The 26,006-nt window shown below is 40.9% G+C and overlaps 1 long non-coding RNA gene and 1 other non-coding gene across 3 annotated transcripts in view; one reads left to right on the top strand and one right to left on the bottom strand.

Annotated features, from left to right (window-relative positions):
- LOC109248041 (uncharacterized) overlaps nucleotides 1-26,006 on the top strand; it is a 136,339-nt gene that overhangs the window by 23,295 nt on the left and 87,038 nt on the right. The gene's annotated exons all lie outside the window — the stretch shown is intronic.
- LOC128773970 (U6 spliceosomal RNA) lies at nucleotides 5,929-6,033 on the bottom strand. The gene has a single exon (XR_008418461.1). It is a non-coding gene; the product is annotated as a U6 spliceosomal RNA (small nuclear RNA).

Raw genomic sequence — 26,006 nt, forward strand, 5'->3', positions numbered from 1 at the left:
TTTTTGCTTTTGGATTGACGGCTCAGAGTCCTGGGTACAAATCATTGGTTAACTTCCAACTGATATGTTAGTTGCGCTGATTCCCCCAGCAGTTTGGCAATATATCTTTCCCACTCCCTTCCCCAGAACCTTAAAAAATTATCAAAATTTACCTCCTGCATTTAACTACACATTCCACTGCCCGGTATGGTATTTGTTCAACAGTGCTATAACCTTCAAAACCACCATGCTGGCTTGATTTTGTACGTGATCGAGTAGAATTGTTTGGAAATAACAGCTTAGGGCACTGTATTAAGTGGGTTGAGACCACAGAGCTGATGAGCACCATCCTGCAAATGACAATGTAGCAGGTGTTGTCGATGCCCCGCCCACACCCAGTTCACTGCACTCAAAATGACTTCCAACTGCCAACATCCACATCTCCGGGTCAGGAGGCCATGTCCCAAGCCACGGATGGTCACTCTGCCTGTGCACGTGGCTGGCTGGATGTGTCAGGAATTAACACTCCCCAAGAGCAACTCTCAACCAATGATACTCAGGAGTCGGTATACAAATGTTCCAGATCCTTTGCCTTTCGAACGGGATGCTCCTGAGATGTGTGGTGGTAGTAGGTGATAATACCTACTAAGACTCAAATCCTTATCTCCCTGAGTTTGCTTTTCAGGAACCCAAACAAAAACCAAAAGGCCAGTCATACCCCACTTAAAGCCTGTGAAGGACTTCAAACTCCAAGTATATGAGGATAATTCTTTTATTTTCATTTCCTTAAGTTCATTTGAGAGAGACAGAGAGAGTGAGCTGGGGAGGGGCAGAGAGAGAAAGGGACAGAGGATCTGAAGCGGGCTCCGACAGCACAGAGCCCGACAGGGGGCTTGAACTCGCAGACTGCGAGATCGTGACCTGATCCGAAGTCGGACCCTTAACCGACTGAGCCACCAGGCACCCTGAGGATAATTCTTTTAAACAAACGTGTCCTGGGGATGGAGGAGTGCCCCTCCTCCCGCCGTACAACTCTGTTGTGTCTTTCCTTCCCTGTTCTGTTCAGGGCCACTGCAGTGTGGCCAGAAATGGAAGCTGCTCTAAGTTCTAAACCATCCTTTTAACTCATCTCTGTCCCTCCAGCGTCTCCTCCCTCCCATCTGCCCTGTATCCCACTGTCATGCCAGTTCTCTTAATACCCCATTTTCAGGTATTGCTCCTTGTTCAGAAATCTGCAACGGCCTCCTAATGGGACAGCAACAACGAAAAATGTCTCTGCCTCACCCTAAGCCTCCCTTGTATGCTGGGAAGAGAAGTTGGCTGTTTATTGTCCCAGCCCCCTTCCTGCTGACCCGTGGCTTGACCCGATCTGCATTGATCTGCATTCCTCCCCGAAGGCCACAGCTCCTGTTAGATACCCACTGGTACTATAGCTCTCCCTTAAGGTTATTTAACCACTCTGTCCCCTTGACCCTCCAGGCTACGTTCTCATCCTGGGGTACCTCACCATCGCTTGTTAGTTCTCTCTGGTAAGCTGTCTCTAGTTATCCTTTTGACCGTACTCTGGTTTCTGCCAGGTCCCTGGGCAATCCCAGGGCTAATGGAGAAATCAGGAGTTCTGGATTCCAGACTTGCCTCTGTCACTTTCTGTCTGGCATGACCGACAAGACACAATCTAACTAACAATCTTAGTTACCTGAGGGTTTTTGAGCCTTCTATTCCTTATCTGTTAATGGGAATAATAAGGCCTACACAGCATGTCTCATAGGGTTGCGATGTTGATACAATTTAGTTTTATGCTGCAAAAGATATTGTCTTATAAATGTGGAGACTGCATACATCTAAGGTTTTGTTATTGCCACATATAGAGAAGAATCTTGAGCGAAACTCAAAAAACACATTACCAGAAAAGGGAAGAAACCAGGAATGAGGTCACAGAAGGAAATGGACGACTCGAGAGAAACATCCATGCCACTTATAAGTCACTTATGCCAGTGATTCATCTGGTGCCGTCCTCACTCAGGGCCCCAAGCACAGGGCAACCCTGTGTGTGTTGCCATAGCAACTGCCAGCCAGAATCTGGAAATTCCAGCAGCTTACGATATCAATCATCATGAGAAAAGGGGTCAGAGCAAACTGCAAAAAATGTATATCATGGAGGCCATAGAAAGAGGAACTGTAGTAGAGACAGTCTGTAGAAGTTCTCAAAATATTGGTCCTGGTCCAGCAGCCAGGGAACTTATTACACATGCAGAGTCTTGAGCCCCACGCAAGATGCACTGAATTAGAAACTCCAGGGGTGGGGCCCAATACTGTGTTTTTGTAAGTTTTCTGAGTGATTTAGATGCATGCTAAAATTTGAGAACCACTGCTCTAAGGGTCAGGAAATGTAGCTTCAACTCCCAATGTCCAAACATGCAAGGGTGTGCATGATAAAGAGACTACAAGCAAAGTTCGAAAATAGAAGGCAAATATCTCATAATTTCCCTGTGGTTTACCTGAGTAGGAATGGTGACTAAAATACAGTAGTGGAAAGTCTGACCGTATTCGTTTTCCATTTCTGCATGACCAATGACCACAAATTTACTAACTTAAAACAACACACATTCATTATCTCACAGTTTCTGTGGGTCACAAGTCTGGGCATGATTTAACAGGGTCCTCTGCTTTAGTCTCTCACAAACTTGCAATTAAGGTATTGGCCAGGACTGGGTTCCCATCAGAGGCTTGACTGGAGAAGGATTTTCCACCAAGTTCCCTTGCATTGTTGCCAGACTTCATTTCCTTGTGGCTATAGGGTTCATGGAAGCTTGCTTCTTCAAAGTCAGTAGTGGAGAGAGAAACTTCTGGCTAAATGGAGTTTAATATAACATCACACAATCATGGGAGTGACAACCTATCACCTTGACACATTCTATTGGTTTAGAAATAAGTCAGAGGTTTCACCCACACACAAGCAGAGGACAGAGAATTATACAAGGGTGTGAACAGAGGGAGGTGAGGATCTTAAGAGCCATGTTAAAGTCTTCTATGGTCTTCCCTCTGCCCCCCAGTGATTATTCATGTCTCTCTCACATGGAAAATACATTTACCCATGTCCAAAGTTTCCCAAAAATCTCATGACATTAAAGCATCAGCCCAAAGTCCAAAATCTCCTAATTTAAATCAGGTCCAAGTATAGAGGAGGCTCCTGGGTGTCATGACTTAAGCACAGCCCTGGAGCTACAATTGCTTTCCATCTGCAGATCTGTGAAACTAAAGAGACACATTACCTGCTCTCAGCATATCCAACGTACAATGGTGAGAAGGCACAGCGCAACAGCTGTAGACATTGAAGTTCAAAAAGGGACAAAATGGGGGCACCTGGGTGGCTCAGTCAGTTGAGCATCCGACTCTTGATTTGGGCTCAGGTCATGATCCCAGAGTTGTGGTACCGAACCCTGTGTCAGGCTCCATGCTCAGTGTGGATTCTCTCTCTCCCTCCCTCTACCCCTCTCCCTACCCTCTAAAAAAAAAAAAAAAAAAGACAAAATGGAAAGTAAAAAGCAGTCAGTCAATGGTCCACAGCCATATTGAAATCCAGCCAGGTAAATAATGCAAGTTACTTGATTAGATTTCAGTCTGGGAATCATTCTTCATGGCTCAGCTCCACCCTCTGGGCTCTTGGTTCTGTGGTCATTGTCCTTCCTTTTTCATGAAAGCTAGCATGTGTTTTCAGCTTATTAGTTTTATCAGCCTGCTTCCTGCCAGTGTGATTTTGGGGATCCAACAACCTCTCCATTTTGTACTCTCTTTTTCCTTTTCAGTTCAAGCTGGCAGTGTTTATTATGAAACAATTTTCTCAGGAACTTTGTGGGTGTTCCATGGATTTCAAAGGGGTTTACTCCAGTAGACAAAAGCCACACCCACAGATTTTTTCCAAACAATCCCTTCTCTATTTGGACCTCTTGTTGAGAGGGCATAGAAGCTTTTGAGAAAGCCTCCAGTTTGATTGAGAGGATCTATGATCCTCCCTCCATTTCTTGAAACAATCCTTTGTATGACTGAACACTCTGACTTTTTTACCTTTCTGATGTTCTAGCAAGAGCTTGTACGGTTCCACTCTTCAACATTTTCTCTAGATGAAGCTGTCTTAACATTAGCATCTTTTTTTGCCATCTGAAAAGACTGGGTTTCCAAGATCATCAAGTCCTCTTTCTTTTTTGTTCTTCCCTCAATTTATTTCTCTCCTCTCACATTTTACTCCAAGCACCAAGAAGAAACTAGGCAATACCTTTAACACTTCACTGGTGGATCTCCTTAGTTAGATAATCCAGTTCACCACTTATAAGTTGTGCTTTGCATATAACAATAGGAAATCATTTTTCTGAGCCTTCAGCCCCTACATAACAAAGAATCTCCTTTTCGCTTCCTAAAACATACTCCTTACTTCATCTGAGCCCTCACCAACAGCATCCTCCAGTTCCAGATTTCTACTGGAAAAATCTACTAGCAGTCTAGCAGTCTGCTCAAGGCAATTTAGGCTTTCTCTATAATGTTCCTCCAGATTCTTCCAGAGTCTATCTACTGCTAAGTTGCAAAGCCTACTTTTTGTACCAAAATATGTATTGGTTTTCTATCACTGAGTAACAAATTACCATGAAATTAGCAACTTAAAACAAGATTCAGTTGTTATCTCAGTTTCTGTAGGTCAGAAGTTAAGATATTGCTTACTTTGGTCCTCTGTTTAGGGTATCACAAGGCTGAAATCAAAGGATCAGCCAGGAATCAGAGGTTTGAGTGGGGAATAATTTGATTCCTAACTCCCTCAGGCTACCAGAAGAATTCATTTTCTTGGGGCTGTAGGATTAATAGAATCTTGCTTCTTCAAAGCCAGCAATGAAGAGAGAGAGAGAGAGACAGAAAAAGAAAGAGACCACTAGCAAGATGGAGTCTTATATAATGTAACATAAACATTGGGATGACATCCATCACATTTTTCATATTTTATTGATCAGAAGCAAGTCATAGGTTTTACACACATTCCAAAGGAGAGGATTATATAAGGACATGAACACAAGAAGATAGAGATTATTAGAGTCACCTTAAAATCTGTTTGCCACACTGAACTTTTTCAAAATAGAACAAACATAATTTTCAGGGGAAGAACCCCTTCACGTTAAGAACATGTGTAAATTAAAACCTAGGAGCTCAAGGGTGGGTGGAAAGAGAAAAGCAATTAAGTACGGAAAGAAATTTTTTTTTACGTTTGTTTATTTATTTACTTTGAGAAAGAGAGAGAGAGACAGAGAGAGCGAGCTGGGGAGGGGCAGAGAGAGGGAGAGAAGAGAGAATCCCAAGCAGGCACCGCACTGTCAGCATAGAGCCTGATGCTGGGCTCAAACCCACAAACTGTGAGATCATGACCTGAGCCAAAATCTAGAGTTGGACGCTTAACTGACTGAGCCACCCAGGTGCCCCTGGAAAGAAAATTTTTAAAAAGTTTCACTATAGATTACTAAGGGAGGTGTGGAGGATGCCTTGCTAATAAAGATGATGTAGAAAGAAGGAAAATATCCTGAAGGATAAACTGGTTAGGGAAAGATATGTAGGTGAGGCAGGACTTAAAATGTACTTTGGATGATGGATAGTATTTAGAGATGAAGGTAGCATTTCATCACGTAGTGAAGGCATGAAGACCACTTGGAGCTGAGAACCAACATGGAACATTGAAGGGACAGCTAGGAGACTGAAGTCATTCGATGGTTCTCTAACGTGGCTACACATTGGAATCATCTGGAAACATAAAAAAATACTGATTCCAGGCCCATCAGTTTGTTCTCTATAGTTGTCTTGGTTTTCCTCTTCCCCCCACCCATGTTCATTTGTTCCGTTTCATAAATTCCACATATGAGTGAAATCATATGGTATGTGTCTTTCCCTGATGTATTTCACTTAGCGTAATACTCTAAAAATACAGAAGGATTCACGAATTTGTGTGCCATCCTTGCCCAGGGGACCATGCATATCTCTGTATCGTTCCAATTTTAGTATATGTGCTGCCGAAGTGAGCATTCTTTCTAGTTTCTTAAGGTTGAAACTGATGCCATTGATTTGAGACCTTTCTCCTTTTCTAATATAGGTGTTTAGTGCCATAAATTTTCTCTAAATATTATTTAGTGACATCCCACAAAAAGTTGTGCTTTCATTTTTATTTGGTTTAAAATACTTTTTAATTTCTCTTTTTATTTCTTTTTTGACCCATGAGTATTTTAGAAGTGGACTAGTTTCCTAATATTTAGGGATTTTCTGGAAATTTTCCTATTATTAATTTCTAATTTAATTCCATTGTAGTCAGAGAATGTACTTTGTAGGTATGAACACTTTAAATTTATTGAGACAACTATTTTAGGGCCCATCATATGCTCACCTTGGTAAATGTTCCATGTGTCCTTGACAAAAACTATTGTCTTTGGGTGGCATGTTCTGTATAAACATCAATTTGGTCATTTTGGTTAGCATTACTGTTAGGCTTTTTGTTTCTATCCTTAGTGATTTTCTGTATACTTGGTCTATCAATTATTGAGAGGGGATATTGAAATTGTTTAGTGTATGGGTGGATTTATCTAGTTCTTCTTGACATTCTATCAGTTTTGTTTCATGTATTTTGAGACTCTGTTATTAGGTGCATACATATTTTTGATTTTTTACATACTCTTGATAAAGTGATCCTTTATCATTGTGAAATGATGTTCTTTGTCCATGGCAGTATTCTTTGTTCTGAAATCGACTTTGTCTGATATTAATATTGACACCGAAGTTTTCTTCTTATCAGTGTTAGGATGGTATATGTTTTTTCCATACTTTTACTTTGGAACTGTTTGTGTATTTATATTTGAAATGTTTTCTTGTAGGCAGCATGTAATCAAATCTTACTTTTAAAATCACATCTGATATCTCCACTTTTTAATTGAGACACTGAGACTACTTACACTTAATATGATTGTTGATACTGTTAGGTTTAAACTTATCTTCCTGCTATTCGATTTCTATTTGTTCCATCTGGTCTGTGTTCTCCTTTTCCTTTTTTTCTGCCTTCTTTTAGATTAATTGAATATTTTTTATGATTCCACTTTCTCTCCTGAGTTGGCTTCACTCTGCTTTTTTTTTTTAATTTTAGTGGTTGCTTTGGTGTTTATAGTATACAACTTGAACTCATCACAGTTTGCCTTAAAATGGTATTATACCACTTCACATATAGTATAAGAACTTAACAAAAGTATATTTCTTGCCTCCTAACTTCTGTATTGTTGTTGGCATACATTTTACTTTTACATATGTTATAAACACTGAACTACATTGTTATTATGTTAAATAGTCCATTTTGACTTAAAACTCCTTAAAGACAAGACAAACATCTTATAAATTTACCCATGTAGTTACAATTTCCAGGTCTTGTCATTTCCTTATATAGATTTTTTTAAAGAATTCTCTCCTCTCAGTTTTTTTAAGCTTTATTTATTTGAGTAATCTTGAACTTGAACTTGAACTCACAACCCCAAGATCAAGAGTCAAATGCTCCTCCAACTGAGCCACCCAGATGCCCCTCTTCGTATAGATTTCTATTGCCATCTGGTATCATTTACCTTCTGTCAGAATGACTTCCTTTAACACTGCTTATAGTGCATGTGTACTGGTGATAAATTCTCTCAGCTTTTGTATCTGAAAGATTTTTATTTTGCCTTCCTTTTTGAGAGATATTTTCACTGGCTGTAGAATTCTAAATTGACCTTTTTTACTTCCAATAAAATATTGCTTCGTCTTCTCACTTGGTTTTCCCCCCACAAGAAATTTGCTGTCATCTTGATTTTTGCTTCTCTGTATATATGCTTTTTTTCTCACTGTTCTTAAGATTTTCTCTTTATCACTGATTTTGCAAATTTATTGTCATATGCTTTGCACTATTTGCTTTCATCTTTCTTGTGTTTGGGGTATGGTAAGTTTCTCGAATCTCTGGGTCAATATTTTTCATAAAACTTGGATTTGGAGGCCATTATTTTTTCAAATTATCTTTATTCTCCTACTTTCTTTTCAGAAATTTCAATTACACATGGGTTAATACACTTGCTGTTGCTCACAACTAATGGGTGCTCTTTTTACTTTTTTAATGTTTATTATTATTTTTATTATTGTTATTATTATTGAGAGAAAGACAAAGATAGGGAGGGATGGAGGGAGGGGCAGAGAGAGGATGAAGCAGAAGATCTGAAGCAGGCTCTGCACTGACAGTAGACAGCCCAATGTGGGGCCCGAACTCATGAACTAGGTATGAAATCATGACCTGAGCTGAAGTTGGACGCTTAACCGACCAAGCCACCCAGGCACCCCTTACTTTTTAAAATTATTTTTTTCTATGTGTGCTTTATTTTGCTATGTCTTTGAATTCTGCAAATCGTTTCTCCTCCAATGACTAATCTGCCATTAATCCTATTTTGCATCTCTGACATTGCTGTTTTTATTTCCAGAATTTTTATTTGGATTTCTGTTATATCTTCCATATCTCTACTTAAGTTTTGAACATATGAAAGACAGTTATAATAACAGTTTTAACATCATTGTTTACATATTCTAATCAGTTTACCTGTTCTGGGTCAGTTTTGATTATGTGATTGTTTTTGTCATTATAGGTCATGTTTCCCTGTTTTGTTTTTCTTTTTGTTTTTGCAAGCCTGGCAATTTTTGATTAAATGCCAGATATTCTGAGTTATGTTTTTAAAATGTATCAGGGGTGGGACTGGAACTATGTTGTCTAACACTAATTATCCCTTCTTTTTGAGGTAAAGCCCTTCTGCGTACTCTGGCTGATGCTTCATGAATCATGAGGTTTTCCAGTATAGCTATGGGGATTACTCTCAACTCACTATGAGCATTATGCACTGTTACTTATAATCTTTTTCGGTGGTTCTTTCCCCAGCCTTAGAATTTTTCACACTTGCATGCACTGATCAATATTCTGCTAACTACTCAAGAGTGATGCCCCCACAAATCACCAAAGTCCTCTCTGTGTGAAGCTATCTCTTCTCTGATACCCTGTCTTGCAAATTCTAGCCATATTCTTTCTAGACTCTCGTGCACATCTCCTTAACTCAGGGAGCCCTTCTGGCTCTGCCTCAGTTCCCCTTCTCTGCACTTCAACCTGGAAATTCTTCCAAATCAGTAAACTGGGCTAGTCATTGGGCTTACTGCATTTGTTTTTCATTTCTCAGGAATCACTGTATTTTGCCACATGATAGTCAATGTCTTAAAAACCATTGTTTCATAGGTTTTGTCCAATTTTTGGTTGTTTCTGTTGGGTGAATAAATCTGGTGCTTATTACTCCATTTGGGCTGGAATTGGAAGTCTAACTAGTTGTTGCTAACCACATGGATTGTTTGCATGTCAGAAAGTGATAGTTTGAGCATTTTACATATCAACACAATTTATTGTAACTTACATGTTGGCATTTGACTGTGTTTTAGTTATGTTCTAGAAATTGGTGAGCTGATTTTGGTTGACATTTAACCCATTTTTTTTCTCATTTAAAATAATAGGAAATAGGTTCCCGGTTAGCATTTTTATGTAGTATGTCTTATTTCCTGTAATGGATTATTGATGCTAATCGGGAAATGCCTATATTTGGCTTAGACTTTTCTTCTTTCACATGAAAATTCTCCTAGAAGTAGCCTGTCTGGGAGACATGAAGTTTTCAAAGACAAGTGTCTTCTGTCTTTCTTCTCCTTTGTGTATGAATTTCATCTCCCTCAGAATTACCAGATGGAGCATTAGTCATCAAGTCCACATTCCAACAGCTCTTAGCTAAGTCATCCCACTTTTAATAGATTTCTCTAGGAGCCTATCCCATGCTTTTCTCTTACTGTGGTGGATAGGCCAACCATATCTTCAAGAAATGGCATACAAATGTAGTCTTTTCATCAGGCATCTTATTGCCCTGAATAAAACTAGAGTTCTGTTGTTAAGCCATAAGGAGAAAAGGGACATGGATAAGCCATTAGGAGTGCCTACGAAATTTGACAATGGACATGAATGACAGGCTAGGTATTATGAATGCATTTTGAACATGGATATGTCATAAGGTTTAAAGAAGATTTTTCTGGAAGTGTAAAGCCATGGGTTGTAGAATGGCAGAGGCTGGTGACAGTCTCCTATTTGGTCTCTCCATGACAATAATCCAGGAATGCAGCATTGAAGGCCAACAATAGAATAGATAAAGGAAATTCTTCAAAATACTTATCCAAGGAAGAAACTTTAGGAAGTACTAGGTGGCAGATGGGATATAAAGGGCAAGTAGGGCAAAAAGAGTGTGTAGCAAAGAAAGACTAGATTATGAAAACTCATGGAGTGTCAGAAAACTCATGGAAGTCACTACTCTACATCTGGTAAGTTGGGTCCTGCCCAGGACTTGAGACAATGATGTCTGCAAAAATGCACTGAAGACTCTCTATTAGCAATAAGACTGTTGAAATAGACTGGCACTAACACATCTGGAGTCTGTGGTGACCCCAGATGGGCAGAGTACAGCTTGATATGTACAGTAATCCCCATCAAAGATGGCCAACTCATTGAGACCATGAATGTCCAAGCCTTTGTTTCCATGTCCCCACAGGAGTTCCCTCTAGGATAAGGAGCTAATCCTAAACCCCAGCCCTGACGTCCTTAGAGCCTGCCAGCTTCTGTATCCAAAGCCAGTTCTATCTTTTGCCATATCAAAGATATAATAAGAAAATAATAAACATGTTGTAGTAAAAGAGTAACTATCTGGGGTCAGACCGGTCAGGACAGAGTTATTGGTCAATATTTTGTTAGTTGGATGACATTGGGTAGGTTACTCTTTTTCTCTGAGCCACATTTACTGATCTGAAAAAGGAGAATAATTATAATAATACCTGCCCAAATAATTTTTTTTTTGTGAGACTTAATCATGTTTGTCAAAGAACGTGGCAATTGAAGAGCTCAGACTTTGGTCCTGGCTCAGTCCATTTACTTGATGTATCAACTCTCAAGTTTCTTCACCCCTTTGGGTCTTAATTTCCTTATCTGTCCTTTTACAGAGCTTAAAAACCAGTTTTTGGCATATACTGTCTGCTGAATAAATATTTGTTAAATAAAATTCTGTTGGATCTATAAAACAAAACGTTTCATTTAGATCAGCATTTTCCAAAGTATGTGTTGTGAGACGCTGATGAATTGATAATGCATATTATAAAAACCCAGGAAGATATTGTCATTGGTGACACCCACAAAGCCACCATTTTGTGGTGACACCACAAAGCCAAAATATTTACTTAACAGTATTTTATAGAAGAAGCCACTATTTCCTCTTAACACCTGTTCATTTGCCTCTTTTGATTTTCAATCAACTCTTGCCACGGCAATCCATTTGAATATAGGGGGACATTGACTTAGCTAAATCATAATTAGATATTAGTTGATGGCCCTAAATTGGACAGCAATTTTCCTGAAGGCAGGGACTCATCAACCTGTGGGCTTGTCCTTGCCCCTGATGTGGAGTATAATGGGAGCGTGAGACATGCTTGCTCCACAGATGGTTTAATTTGTACACCTGGTAGTCCAGTTGCTCAACCAATTGGCTTCCTTATTGAAATGACAGCTAATTTAAAAGAATAAATGGCTGTTTAATAGAATGGGAAACCATTAAACCCAGAACCTTCTAATAAAGACTGATTCTTATGTAAGTCTTATGAAGTGTTAATTACTGGCTCCTGAGAAAAGGGAAGAATGAAATATTGCCCGTGGAGTGCTTGTTGCCTCACTGTGAACTCAGACTCTACCTTGAATAATACTGACAATGCTAATAATAATAAAAATGCTGCTGCTGCTCCTTTATTTTTCAGTTGTACTTTGTGGTTTCAAAACCATGTAAATTTGGAGAAGTAATTGAATACAAAGGAAAGAGAACAGGCTGTGGATTCTGCTAGATCTGGGTTCAAATCCAACCTCTACTGTCTGTGTTCTCAATGCTACCATCTGAAAAATGAGAATAACAATACATATTATAAGTGTTAGGGACGTATTAGAGCCCCCCCCAAAAGAATTGAAAATAAGGAAAATAAAAATTGTGTTTGAGAATGAACCTTAAACATCAACACCGTGACTCATTGCCCGATAGTCCTAAAAATACAAAATGGCTGTGAGACCTGGTAACAAATGCAATCAGAATAGCAGCTGCAGTTAGCTATGGAAACATAGCAGAACATTACAAACACAATTGTCCAAATATCAGAAAAGGGAGCCAGAGTGTGAGCCAACAAATTTCGGATGTTTCCTGCCCAACAGGATAGACTATACCTAACATAGAAATAAAGGTGCAGATTAAAAGCTCCTCGTGTCAGAAGGTAGAGTGTATTCCTCCACCCTTGAACACAGGTTTGTCCATGTGACTTGCTTTGCCCAATGGGACACTGGCAAATATGGCACAAGCAAAGGTTTGAACAGTGCTTACAGAGTGAGGCTTGCCTTCTCTTGCTGCTGATATCTTTTCTCATCATGTGACTTAGACTGGAGGATGAGAGCCTACCTGTAGGGAGGCTTCAACTGTTCAGCCATCTGAACCATCACATTTGAGGCTCTGTACGTACGAGTGAGGCTGTCCTAGACCATCTAGCCCCAAACAAGTCTCCCCAAACAAGTCTGTCCTAGACCATCTCCCCAAACAAGGAGAACCACAGAACCACAGCTAACCCACAGCATTATGAAAAATGGTTGTTTGTTGTTTTAAGTCATTGAGTTTTGGGGTAGTTTGTTATACCACATCAGACGTCTGAAGACTTTTTAGCTTTCGGTATTCCAGTCCCAGGGGTGAGGTCATCCACTCTGTATATATGTATATGAATGTATCAGGCAATTTTACGTTGACATCATCAAAGACTCCATTCTCCTCACTTCTCTTACCCTGAGGCCATGCTCGCCAACAAATGTCTAATCATGATCTGGCCTGTCACATAGTTTACCTAGGTGGACAATGGACTGACCACATGAACCCCAAGGATTCCTAGCCCCTGGTAAGGCAATTATTTATGACAAATTAATGACGTGTCTTCTGACCAAGGTTTGGCTTCAGGAGCGTATATCCTATGTCTCTAAACATTTGCTCTCCATTCTTCTCTATCCTGCTCTTTAGTCCAGAAAGTTCATCTGTATAGATTCCCTCAAGGAACGATCTTGCCTTGTGGCTTCTTATTGGGCTTCCCCAGTGGGAAGCTTTACCTGGAAACTGGAGAGAAGGAGAGTGATTTCAGAGGATTGATCCTTATAGTACCTCCCTCTAAGATTGATTTGGGTAAGCTGAGTTCCTGGACTGAAGATTGCTGCTCCTGTTAAGATAATCCCTTCTCTAAAACTCTCTCTTTGAAACCAATCCTTTCCCTCATCTTTTCAGGCTTAGAGGTAAAAATGGAGCAATTTTTACTCCAGTTCTGCACTATCCTATCTGGTTTCCCTACTCCTGCCCACACTTTTGTAAATAACTCTTTTATTAAGCCTTTTCCCAATTATCCTGATCTCAGCATGCCATCTGTCTCCTGTTGAGCCCTGACTGATACATATGCTAAGCATGTGGGTTTGAGTATCTGGTTTGTCTGATGGTGGTTTCTCTTTGGCTTATGATTTACCCTTGAGAGATGGTTCCACATTCACTGAGCCAATGTAGTCGAGTTTTTAGGCCCACGAGGCTGAGAGTCAGACTGATATTCACAAAGGTAACAAATTCCTCTAGGAACCAGCCAGCTGGCCTTTTCCCTTCTGGAGTGGAGAACAAGAATTGTACTTGTCTGTATTTCTACAATACCCACTCTTCAAGGTTGCTGTTAGGATTAGATAAACTGCATGCAAATTGCTTTGTGCCTTTGTATCTGCCATCTTGTAAATTCTCAACATGTTAAGAACTGCTGTTATTATGTTTTTTTTAATTTTTTTTAACGTTTATTTATTTTTGAGACAGAGAGAGACAGAGCATGAACGGGGGAGGGTCAGAGAGAGGGAGACGCAGAATCCAAAACAGGCTCCAGGCTCTGAGCTGTCAGCACAGAGCCCAATGCGGGGCTCGAACTCACGGACCGTGAGATCATGACCTGAGCTGAAGTCGGCCGCTTAACCGACTGAGCCACCCAGGCGCCCTGCTATTATTGTGTTTAATGTTCCTTTGCATAATATGGTCTTTACCAAATGATGTGTAATATTTTTCTTGGGCTCCTTTTTGGGATGCTTGTATTAGGGTGCATAACATTGAGATTGCGGGGCTTGGGATAAAAAAAGAGAATGTAGGTGAAGCATGATTTACATGTGGTGCACACAGCTTCTAAAGCCTTGTGACAAGGCACCAAATGGAAAGGATTCTGATTTAGCAGTTGTCACATAAGCATATTCCATGAGTCAAACATGGAGGAAAAAATGGAGCACTTGAAGTAAAACAAATAGTTTTGCCAGTTCATTGTAATTAAGCAGTCATGGAGCACTTGATTTGCTTGTGCCCGGAAAGGTTGGTATAAGACAGTCAGGGGGGTGACAGGTGGATCCCTTCTGGGACATGGCATGGTGGCAAGATGTGTAAGTTTCCTTGTTATGTACTAAGGAGTATGGACGGTCAAGTAAAAAGATTCCCTAGCATTCTCTCCTTTTCAGAGCAAGCCAGTATCCAAGGCACCAAGTAAGGAGGCAAAGTAAACAGGGCCCTGGTAATGTCACTCACATCTCTTCCCATTATGGGTTCAGGTTAGCCTCTACATTGTTTTTTTTTTTTTTAAGTTCATTTTGATTTATTTTGAGAGAGAGATAGAGTGGGGGGAGGGGCAGAGAGAGAGGGAGACAGAATCCCAAGCAGGCTCTGCATTGTCAGCACAGAGCCCAATGTGGGGCTTGAACTCACGAATCATGAGATCATGACCTGAACCACAGTCAAGAGTTGGATGCTTAACCGACTGATCCACCAGGAGCCCCAGGTTAGCCTCTACATTGTAAGGTCTTGCCTCTATTTCTCTTCATACAGCAAATATTCTCCTACTCACCTACACACAAGCACACACAACCCCCAACCATCTGTGGAGAGCCATTCAAAATCGATCTTAATAACCTTCATTCTCTACAAATGTATTCTCTGATGGAGGCTTTTGTTTCGAATTGCTTGTTTACTTTAAATGATTTGTTTGGGGGCCTCAATTTCATGTCCTTACTATTCAAAGCAGGATGTGGCCTCAGAGGAGCTCTAAGCAGCTCAGGACAAGGCAGACCAGGAGCCATCATGAATGGGTGCAGTGTGAACAGAAATTGTCATGAAAATGGGAGTATAGTTAGCATAGGGTCACAAGACAGACATTGATCGGAAGTGTTCCTGTGGAACGGCCCGTGGACAGAACATGGAAACAGACAGTCAATTGTAAGGTGGAGGATGATGTATAAGATGGAGTGTGAGCCTGGGGTAAGTAAAGGAATGTCATATCGAGGTCATAAGAACCTTAACACTCAGGGAGATGTAGAACAGAACATTGATTCATAAGTTTTGAGACAAAACATAACTACCTGAACTTGAAATCAGGTGGGGCACCAGGTCAAAAATAAAGAAGAATCTAAAAAAATAAAAAAAATAAAGAGGAATCTAATTTAGATATGCAGTTAAAAATTGCCCATGCTAAGGGGGCAAGAGATTTTAGCAATAATGATAATTAAAAAAAAAAAATCACCAGATTACCTCCTAGTTGGAAATGTCTAAAAATCATGTGAAGCATTGACTAGAGACTATTTTTTTTTCATTTTTCTAATGTTTATTTATTTTTGAGAAAGGGAGAGAAACACAGTGTGAGTGGGGGAAGGACAGAGAGAGGGAGACACAGAATCTGAAGTAGGCTCCTGGCTCTGTGCTGAGTAGGCTCCAGGCTCTGAGCTGTCAGCACAGAGCCCGACGTGGGGCTCGACGTGGGGCTTGAACTCATGAACCATGAGATCATGACCTGAGCCAAAGTCAGACACTTAACCAACTGAGCCACCCAGGTGCCCCTACTAGAGACTGTTTGAACTGGTGCTGAAGAAAATATGAAAAAAAAAAAGAGGCTATCAGAATTCATATAGACTTATTCAGCTTGTATCACGTAATCAGCAACCAACCAGATGAATGTTCCTTTGGGGAACGAGAAAATAAGGGGAATCGGCCCTGGGTAGGTAAAATAACCTTAGGTGGGTATCTTGGGTGTCTCTTTAGCCTGAAAAGCATGATCTCACCTTAGAGTTTAGTGTCACAGTGAAGTTAAGTGAATCCCCCAGTCTCTCTTCTGAACCGTATTAACAACACAATTGTTCAGTCATTGACAGAGCAGGGTTACTTTTCAAATTTAAAATATGGGCTGTGGGTCTCTCCCTGTGCTTATTCTTTCTTCTAACTCTAAGCAGTCTTCCCAAAGCTTTGGATGAACCAAATGCTGACTCGGGAAAAGGAAAGGAGAACATGTGGCCAGTTCTCTCCAGAGCGGAAAGCAGGAAAGCCTTTGTCATCTCTGTCCTGTGTAATTTGACTAAACCTACTTGAAGAAGAAAGAACGGATGGCCTCAGAGAAACTTTGAACTCTTAAGTGAACAATAATCATAGTGCAGAAAGGGAAAAGGGAAAAAAGGAAGAGGAAAGAAAATGAGGCTGTTTTTTTTCCCCCCTCAGCTGAGAATGTCTAAGGTTTCATTAATGCAACTTGGATCCTTTCTCTCTAAATGAGGTTCCAACTTGCTGGAAAAAGGCCCGTGCAGAAATATCATGTAATTAATAATGCCTTGAAGGGAAATATACTTTAGGTGTTTTGCTATTTTTTTAACCACTGGATGTGGTTTTTAAATTATTATTTATTTATGCCCATGTTGATGCGGACTGATTTTGGGGTGACTTACATAAACACATTTATTTTTTTTAATGTTTATTTATATTGAGGGGGGGCAGGGACAGAGAGAGAGAGAGAGAGAGAGAGAGAATCCCAAGCAAGCTCCCTACAGAACCCAATGTGGGGCTTGAACCCACCAACCTGACCTGAGCTGAAATCAAGAGTGGGAGGTTTAACTGACTGAACCACCCAGGTGCCCCCATAAATATATTTAATATTGTAAGATTAAAAAAAAAGAAGCAAATAGGAAAATCGGGAAAGGGAAAAATTCAAGCAGTTAATATAAGATAATATTCGTACCCGAAATGTTTGTTATTCTAAGTCCTCATAGTTCCACTAAGAACCAAAGATGTGAGACAAAACCAGATACATGATTTGCAGTGTCCCTAAGATAAAAATCAGACTTGATGCTCAGGAGAGCCAGAGCAAAATGCCTCCCTTGGGTCCTCATAAATAGGAACGTAATGGACAACTTCCTCAACAGCATCCTTACAGTAAACACAGACACCAGCTTCACAGATCAGTTTCTTATCCTCCCCTTGGTGCCACCATATAAACATTAGCCAGGAAGAGCAATTCAGTATGGGAATCTACACACATCTCCGACAGCCCGGCTTACACGAGGCCAGCGTATCAGTGCACACCAAAAAATGGACCGATGCACTGCACATCACTTATTCAATCAATCACCCTCAAGTATTTGATTTTTCACCCAAGCTTGAGAGAAGCACTGAGTTCAGCCTGATGCCGCGGACAAAAAGCTGGAGAGTACCTGCTCTGTGTTGCCAGTTTCGCCAAGCCAGAAAAATAAGGGTGACTTCATGGGATGTTGAGGAAATTCAACTCCTGGGGCAGTTTCCCCTTATTTGCCCGTAAGAAGATAAGAAGCTGTCCCCTTCACTCACTGCAGAAGGAGCCTGAACCTTAGAGCTGTCTGAGCTCTCAGTTTGGGGATTGTCTAGATTTTACTGCAACAGAAGCTTATATAATTCTGAGAGTCCCTTTAGGAGATGAACACAAAATCAACTACATAAATTAATTGCTATTTAGAATGGAAAAACACACAAAAAATGCAAATTTTAGAAAAACTTGTCAGATATCACAAAAATCTCTAAAACTTCTTTCTTTGTGTGAATTAACTGCCTGACACTCCTCAACAACAGGGTTTTCCTAAGTTGGGGCCACCAATTGCTTGATCTCTTATAAAAATCATATTCTATACAGGGAATAGAAAGATAATTCAGTCTTCTAGCATAGATGATGGAAATTTGTTTTTTTTTTTAATTTTTTTTTAATGTTTATTTTTGAGAGAGACAGAGAGACAGAGCATGAGCAGGGGAGGGGCAGAGAGAGAGAATCCGAGGCAGGCTCCGGACTCTGAGCTGTCAGCACAGAGCCCAATGCAGGGCTTGAACTCACAAACTGTGAGATCATGACTTGAGCTGAAGTCGGTCACCTAACCAACTGAGCCACCCAGGTGCCCCAGAGATTTATTTTTTCTTATTCACAGTTGAGGAAAAATTTCTTTCCACTTTACAACCTGTTACGGATACTGGCATGTACATTTAAAATTTTTTAAAGAAATATTTATTTATTTATTCATTTATTTATTTATTTTGACAGAGAGAGTACCTATGAGCAGGCGAGGGGCAGAGAGAGAGGAAGGAGAGAATCTCAACCTGTGCTGTCAGTGCAGAGCCTGATGCAGGGCTCAAACTCACGAAGCATGAGACCATGACCCAAGCCAAAATCGAGAGTGGGACATTTAACCAACTGAGCCCCCCAGGCACCCTGTGGCATGTGCATTTTTAATTTTAGGAAAATCTGTGTCAAATTTCTGTTATAGATATGCTGTGATATTTAGAATAATTTTTCACAGATCAGTTTCAAGCCCCTTACATTTGTCTTTCCTCCACGACCTAGCTACATACTTCCTTTTTTTTTTTAAGTTTTTATTTAAATCCCAGTTAGTTAACTCTATATACTTCTGGTTCCAGGCCCCTATGGGGCAGTTTCACATCACAATACGGCCCTGTACCTTCATGTGACAATATGAGGTGAGTCACCACCTTGGGAAGGAGGGTAATTTTATCTGGATGGCTAGCAGCTACTTAACTGTGCAAAGAAATGACTGCAGGCTGCACGGATGTATCCTGCTAAACACAATTAAAATGATTCTAGTGAGCTGAATAATGGCAACCCCAAGATACCAGATCTTAATCTTTGGAGCATGCCCTTGCTACCTTATAAGCAAAAAGAGTGTTGGGGATATAATTAAGAATCTTGAAGATCTCAAGGATAAAGAGATTATTCTGGACTATCCAGGTGGAGCCTAAATAGTGTCGACAGGTATCCTTATAAGAGACAGGCGAAGAGAGATTACACTCACAGAGGAGAAGGTGATGTGAAGACAGAGGTAGAGATTGGAATGATGTAGCCATAAAGCGAAAGAACACCAAGGAATCCTGGCAGCCACCAGAAGCTAGAAGATTTGGGGCCAAAAATCGGACTGCTTTCCAGAACCCCCCCAAGGGAGCCCTGCTGAACCTTAAGTTTGGACATCTGGCCTCTAGAACCATGAGAGAAGAAATTTCTATTGTTTTACGCCACTGAGTTTGTGAAACGTTGTTACACGAGCCCTAAGGAACTAATATAGACTCCCAGTTCCACTTCCTTACAGCCAGATCCCATCTAGGGTCATAGCTTTTCCATACCCACTTTACATTAGGGGAAATGTAAAAGAGGGGAAGTTGGAGGAGAATGAGACAGTTATTGTAACCAATTGCTGTTGAAATACTTTTGTTCATTGTAGAAAATCCTATGACAATGTGAGCCTATCACTTAGGCCCCTCCCATGGCCTTGGGAGGGGCCCAGGAAAGTGAGGGGCCCTGAAGCTTAAGACTCATTAGCTTCACGGTAAATCTTCCTCTGACACGAGGCAGCCATGATGGTTGTGTTGAGGAAGGTCTAAAAGGGAGATCTTGGGGGACCTGGGGGTTTCAATTGGTTAAGTGTCAGACTCCTGACTTTGGCTCAGGACAAGATCTCACCAGTGTGTGAGTTCAAGCTTGGTGTCAGGTTCTGAACTGACAGTGAGGAACCTGCTTGGGATTCTCTGTATCTCTCTCTTTCTCTCAAAAATAAATAAACATTAAAAAAATAAATAAATAAAAGGAAGGGTGCGTGCCTGCATGTCTCAGTCAGTTAAGCATCTGACTCTTGGTTTCAGGTCGGGTCATGATCTCATGGTTCCTGAATTCAAGCCCCATGTCCAGCTCTGCACTGACAGTGAGGAACCTGCTTGGGATTCTCTTTCTCCCTCTCTCTCTGCTCCTATCCCACACCTGTGGAGTAGAGCACTCATTCCCTCTCTCTCAAAATAAACTAAAAAAAAAAAAAGATTTAGGGGTGCCTGGGTGGCTCAGCGGGTTAAGTGTCTGACTCTTGATTTCAGCTCAGGTCATGATCTCACAATTGGTGAGATTGAGCCCTGCATGGAGCTGACAGTGCAGAGCCTGCTTGGGATTCTCTCTCTCTCTCTCTCTCTCTCTCTCTCTCTCAATCTGTCCCTTTCCCACTCATGCATGTGCTTTCTGTCTCAAAATAAAAAAACATTAAAGAAATCTTTTAAAAAAGACTATAAATCAATCAATCAATCAATCAATCAATGGAAGATCTTATGCTTTTGTGGCAAGAAAGGACCAATTTGGAAAAAAGCAGGAATTTCTGAGCACGAGTATAATGGAAACCAGTTTATGGTGGGAGGTGGGGGTGGCAGAGGATGAAGAAGGAATGGAATAAGAGTAATAATAGCATTTTTAAGAAATGCTGCATGAGCTCTGTCCCTGCTTTTCCCTACAAGAGGTGGGAAATTGTAAGCTTTTTTCTTGTCCCTGATTCCCATAGAGACACCAGTTTCCTCTTCTCCCCTAACAATTGCACTTCTGGTATTTAAATCTTTGCTGAATATTCTATAATTATTTCTTAACATATCTGTTTCCTCCCCCAAGGTTTTGAGCTCTGTGAGACAAAGAGCCAAGGTGATTTACTTTTGTAAATCGGTTAAGTTAAAAAAAAAATGATAAGAGATCAAGACAACCTGGAGAGGGAGCCTACAGTACAGGGTCAGACCACTCCAGCTTTTATCTGTATGTCCCCTTTTCTCTACTACCCTGACAATAGAATCCTTACGGAGTCTAAGGAAGGAGAACCGACCTTCTCAGCATGTGGCGTCACCAATCTACTGTTTATGGCATAAATATTGATTTTTGGTACTCAAAACACAGGCTGTTGAGATTCAAAACCCATTCTTTCAACCCACTGTTTCTGCTAGGAGCTTGAACCATTTATTTTGAAATCTTCCACAGATCTCCACCCCAGCTGAGAATGTATTCTCTTACTGTGCTGTGTCCTTCCTTCACTGATTCAGTAAGTCCTGGGTGCCCAAGGAGATGAGGCGAGAGAGGAGCCATGGGGCAAAAGTACTTACAGAGAAAGGAAAACATATCAGTTAATAGTAAAATATTACCCCACTACAATTATGTCTGTATCAGATCATCGGTCCCAAAGTTTCATCCCGTGAAGTGTGAGTGGGTATAAGGCATACCTTCAAGAAAGGACTTCGAAGAGCCACACTGTGATTCACTATGCTTTCTTTTCTTTCAGCCTGGTTACCAGAGTGAGGGGACAGAGTAGAGCTCTCAGCCGACTTTCAGTGGTCTCAAAGCACTAGCGAGAGACCAGATCTTTATTTATTTAAGCCGCTGTAATTTTGCATTTGTTTGTTAGTATAGCATAAACAACTAACCTCTCATAATTGTTACAAACATGAGAACGTAGCTCTCCCATCAAAGAGTAGTAAAGTCCCTTCATTTAAATCAAAACAAAGATATCTACAGAAGAAGTGTGTGTGTGGTCACTGGAATATACACATAAGTGGAATTAAATAGATACAAAGCAAATTTTTTGAGGGAGCTGTACTGACAAAGAAGCCACGGGCCTGGATAAAGAAAGTCTGTGGCAGTTTGACATGACCGAGCCAAAGTAGATTGACGCAGTGGCTTATCCCCCAAGGAGAACATGCCCTCCTATGCCTTTCTAAATGAGGCCCAAGAGAGTGACTAAGAGCTAAGAAATAGAACTGGGGCTGAATAATTAAGTGTTCTCCATTTCCTTGACAGAGGACCCTTCCAATTCCTGCCCAGTAGAATCTCTACAGACCAACGTCTCCCATTTTTCCAAGTAAAATAGAAACATTATTGCCATTAGCTTGCCTCTATTCTACTGTGAATGCTATATATGTGGGGATACTTCCCAGTGTTAGTTCATACGTCTCTGGATCAAGAGAAGTTCCATCTAGACCTGAAATAGTCATCATTGCATATCACTCCTAGATGTAGAGACTACCGTGCATGACCCAGAGATGTTGGACTTTGAACTTTGATGCCAAGACTAAATGGGACTTTTGGATTGCCTCCTTTGAGTTAAGTCTGAATGTTGTATGCGTAAGAGGGGAGTAAACTGAGCATTCCATGACCAGAAAGGCAGACTGTTAAAAGCATTAGGATTGTTCACAATATTCTGTTCTCTTTCCTCCAGGGCACATGGCAGGATTGTATTTCTACCTGCACAAAGTTAGGTGCAGCCATAAGACTTACCTTGGCCAGGGGCACCTGGGTGGCTCAGTCGGTTGAGCGTCCGGCTTTGGCTCCAGTCATGATCTCGCAGTTGTTGAGTTCGAGCCCCGTGTTGGGCTCTGTGCTGACAGCTCAGAGCCTGGAGTCTGCTTCAGATTCTGTGTCCTCCTCTCTCTTCGCCCCATCCTTGCTTGTGCTCTGTCTCTCTCTGTCTTTCAAAAATGAATAAACATTAAAAAAAAATTAAAAAAAAAAAAAAGACTTACCTTGGCCAGCAAAAAGTGAGCTGAAATGATGTGTGCCACTCCAGGAAGAAGCTCTCTGAGATCCACTGCATCCTTTGCAATGTTTTCAGAGAGGGTTTATTCCCTGTGTGGGCCCCAGGGCGTGGATGCAATGTGGAACAGAGTCCCTAGTCAACCATGAAGACTGTGAGCAAGAAATAAACGTCTTTCGTGTGAGGTCACTGAGATTCAAGAGTTCCTTGTTTCCATAGTACTTTACCTAACCTGCCTCACAGAGGTTCTTATAGGATATTCTGGCAGGGCCCTGTAGTCTTAGCAGATGCTTATTGTCCAAGCCTAAAAGTGGCCCAAAGATCTGTATCTGAACTCTCAAGTTCATATCTCTTATCCTTCAGTCCTAGCCACCTCTTGGCAATTCATGATAAAAAGGTCATAGACATCCATGGTACTACATGAGACACCTTATGAGAAAGTCCTTCTCTAAAATAAACCCTCTCTGGCCTTGGGGAAAATTGTCCTCCCAGACACCTATCTCCTCGTGGGCCCATCTCTGCCTCTCAGGCCTGGAATTTCTAGAATCCCCTGAGTGGGGAGGCTTTTTCCATGCCTCAAAAACTCTATCTTTAGCTCTGCAGTACACAAGCCAATAACAATCTCATCGACAAAGAGTTCTGAACTCAGAAACCAAAACTCAGACTGCCCTTTTTAGCTTATGGTAGGGGTGAGACTATCGCACACACTTTTCAAAGCAATAGGAAGAGGCTATTCTTTTTTTTTTTAATGTTTATTTATTTTTAAGAGAGAGAGATTTTGAGAGAGACAGCGCAAGTGTGAGTGGGGGAGGGGCAGAGAGAGGGACAGAGGATCTGAAGCGGGCTCTGCGCTGACAGCCGGGAGCCTGATGGGGGCTCAATCCCAAGAAATGTGAGGTCGTGACCTGAGCTGAAGTCAGATGCTTAGCTGACTGAACGACCCAGGCGCCCCAGGAAGAGATGATTCTGCTACACGTGTCATTGACAAAACAAAGGATTCAACTCAGGAATTCAGACTCAATGGGAAATGGGACTTGTTCTTCTCTAAGAACTTAATATAAATCCTTTTAATCAAAGGTCATTCTGAGAGTGGACAGAGGAAACAGGGAAAGAACTAGCATTTGGGGGACCCTACTATGTGCCAGGTACTTAACCACATTCAACCCTCTAAGCAGCTATATGAGAGAGGTGCTATTATTTTCACACAGAAGACACTAAGGTTCAGCGAACTGAAGACACTTGCCTAAGGTCACAGAGAAAGTAAGTGGCAGAGCGGGAATTCCAACCAGATGTCTCTAGCTGCAAAGACTTCACAGTTGTACTCTTCCTTCGCTACCCGTTGCCATAGCCAAATGAAGTTAAAAGAGAGAAAATATTTACCATAGTAGGGTAAGAGAAACATGATGCAGAATTAAAGAAATTGTTGTTTTCTTAATATGAGTAAAATTTACATTTCTGAACATTGTAACATCTAATCTATTTTAAAATCTCCCCATTGGGGTGCCCCGGTGGTTCAGGTGATTAAGCATCCGACTTTGGTTCAGGTCATGATCTCGTGGTTCGTGAGTTTGAGCCCCACATCAGGCTCTCTGCTGTCAGCACAAAGCCCACTTGGGATCCTCTGTCCCTGTCTTGCTCTGTCCCTCCCGTACATGCACTCTCTCTCTCTCTTCCCAAAATAAATTTTTAAAAATCTCCCCATTAAACTACCACTTAAATAGTGACTATAATTATATCCTTTATTCAGGAAATCCTGTACTAGTGATATTTTGGATGGAAATACAATCAATATCATTATCTTCAAGACATCAGACGTAAAGAACACAGAGATTCCTTACAGTTGTAGTATGGGAAATGGATCATGTCCCTTGCTGGCCATTACATTTGTACCTTGCTCCTGTGTCCATGTAGCTTTCACCTAAAGGAAAACTGAGGAGAACAATTTCACAGGACTTAAAAATTTATAATAGAGCATTTCTTGGCTAAGACAGCGTTTGATGTGTATAGAGCTTAACACAATGCTTGACACTTAATAAAAGTTTAACTAAATTAAGGGAACAACATGGGCTTTTGAGTCATGACTAGAATTCAAAGCTGGGTGGATTCTCCTGTCCCTCATTAGACAGGGGTTAAGTCATTTACCTTTGTCGAGATGGAGCTTCATCATCTATAAAATGGAGGAAATAATACCTATCTTACAGGATTCTTATGAGCATCGTTCAGAAGATTCTTGGGAAAAATTCTACTTCAGAAGCTTAAAGCCCCTGACCCCTGTCATGGATGCATTAGTCTTCTGTCTCTCAAGAAAAAGAAAAGGTGGAAATAAAAGATCGTGTCTATTAGCTCTTCTTAAATTAGTCCAACAAAATTCGAAGTGCTCCTTTCTCAAAAAGATAAATTTCATGCTGTTGGAACAAATGGAACATACAATGCTTGCTAAGTCTCTGGCAGGTGTCTGTCTAAAGCTTGATGTTCAACGTTGGTTCTAAAGAACAGGGAAGTACCTTCCCATTGATCCACTTCAATAAGGCCATGGAGTATGGGTTGAATTTCACAACAGTCATTTCTTCCCTAGAAGAAATTAGAAAAAGGGGCATGAGTCCTTTGAAACAAATGTCCACTATGAGGGTGAAACTTCCTATTTCCATCCACCCACTCCACTCCTACCCCATAATAAAAGATGGGAGGGTAGCAATCTGCTTAGATATGTGAAAACTAGGGGAAATCTTACATGCAAAAGGCTGAAACCAGTCAGGGTCAGAGCTGCTGCTGTGTAATATTGCTCTGAATAGATAAAAAAAAAAAGACAGTAAAAAACAGCCATTACCTATCACCTCAATTTTTACCTTAAAATGGCCACCTCTTTGCTTATCTTAAAAATCAGTCCAGACTTCCAGTTCCAGACAAGATTGCATAGACCCCTTTCGCCCTGTTCCTCCCCATTAAGCACAACTATAAACCCTGGAAATTAGGAAAGAAACAGCAAAATGAGAAGTTGGGAAGATGGTAAGAAGATGAACTCTTTTGAGACCCCAAGACTAAAAGAACAACCTACCAGCACAGTGTCTTATGTGCTCCCACCTGATAGAAGAAGACAACTCAGACCCAGCCTTTCCCTACTCCTGACCTAGCAACAGAAGGCAGCCCAGGTAGGTTCATTTCTTCCTCAGATTGAATGGGAGTCCATTTGACAACATCATGC

Source organism: Panthera pardus, unplaced genomic scaffold (assembly GCF_024362965.1).
Source record: "Panthera pardus isolate Hobbes unplaced genomic scaffold, ASM2436296v1 HiC_scaffold_27, whole genome shotgun sequence".
NCBI classification, from domain to species: domain Eukaryota; kingdom Metazoa; phylum Chordata; class Mammalia; order Carnivora; family Felidae; genus Panthera; species Panthera pardus.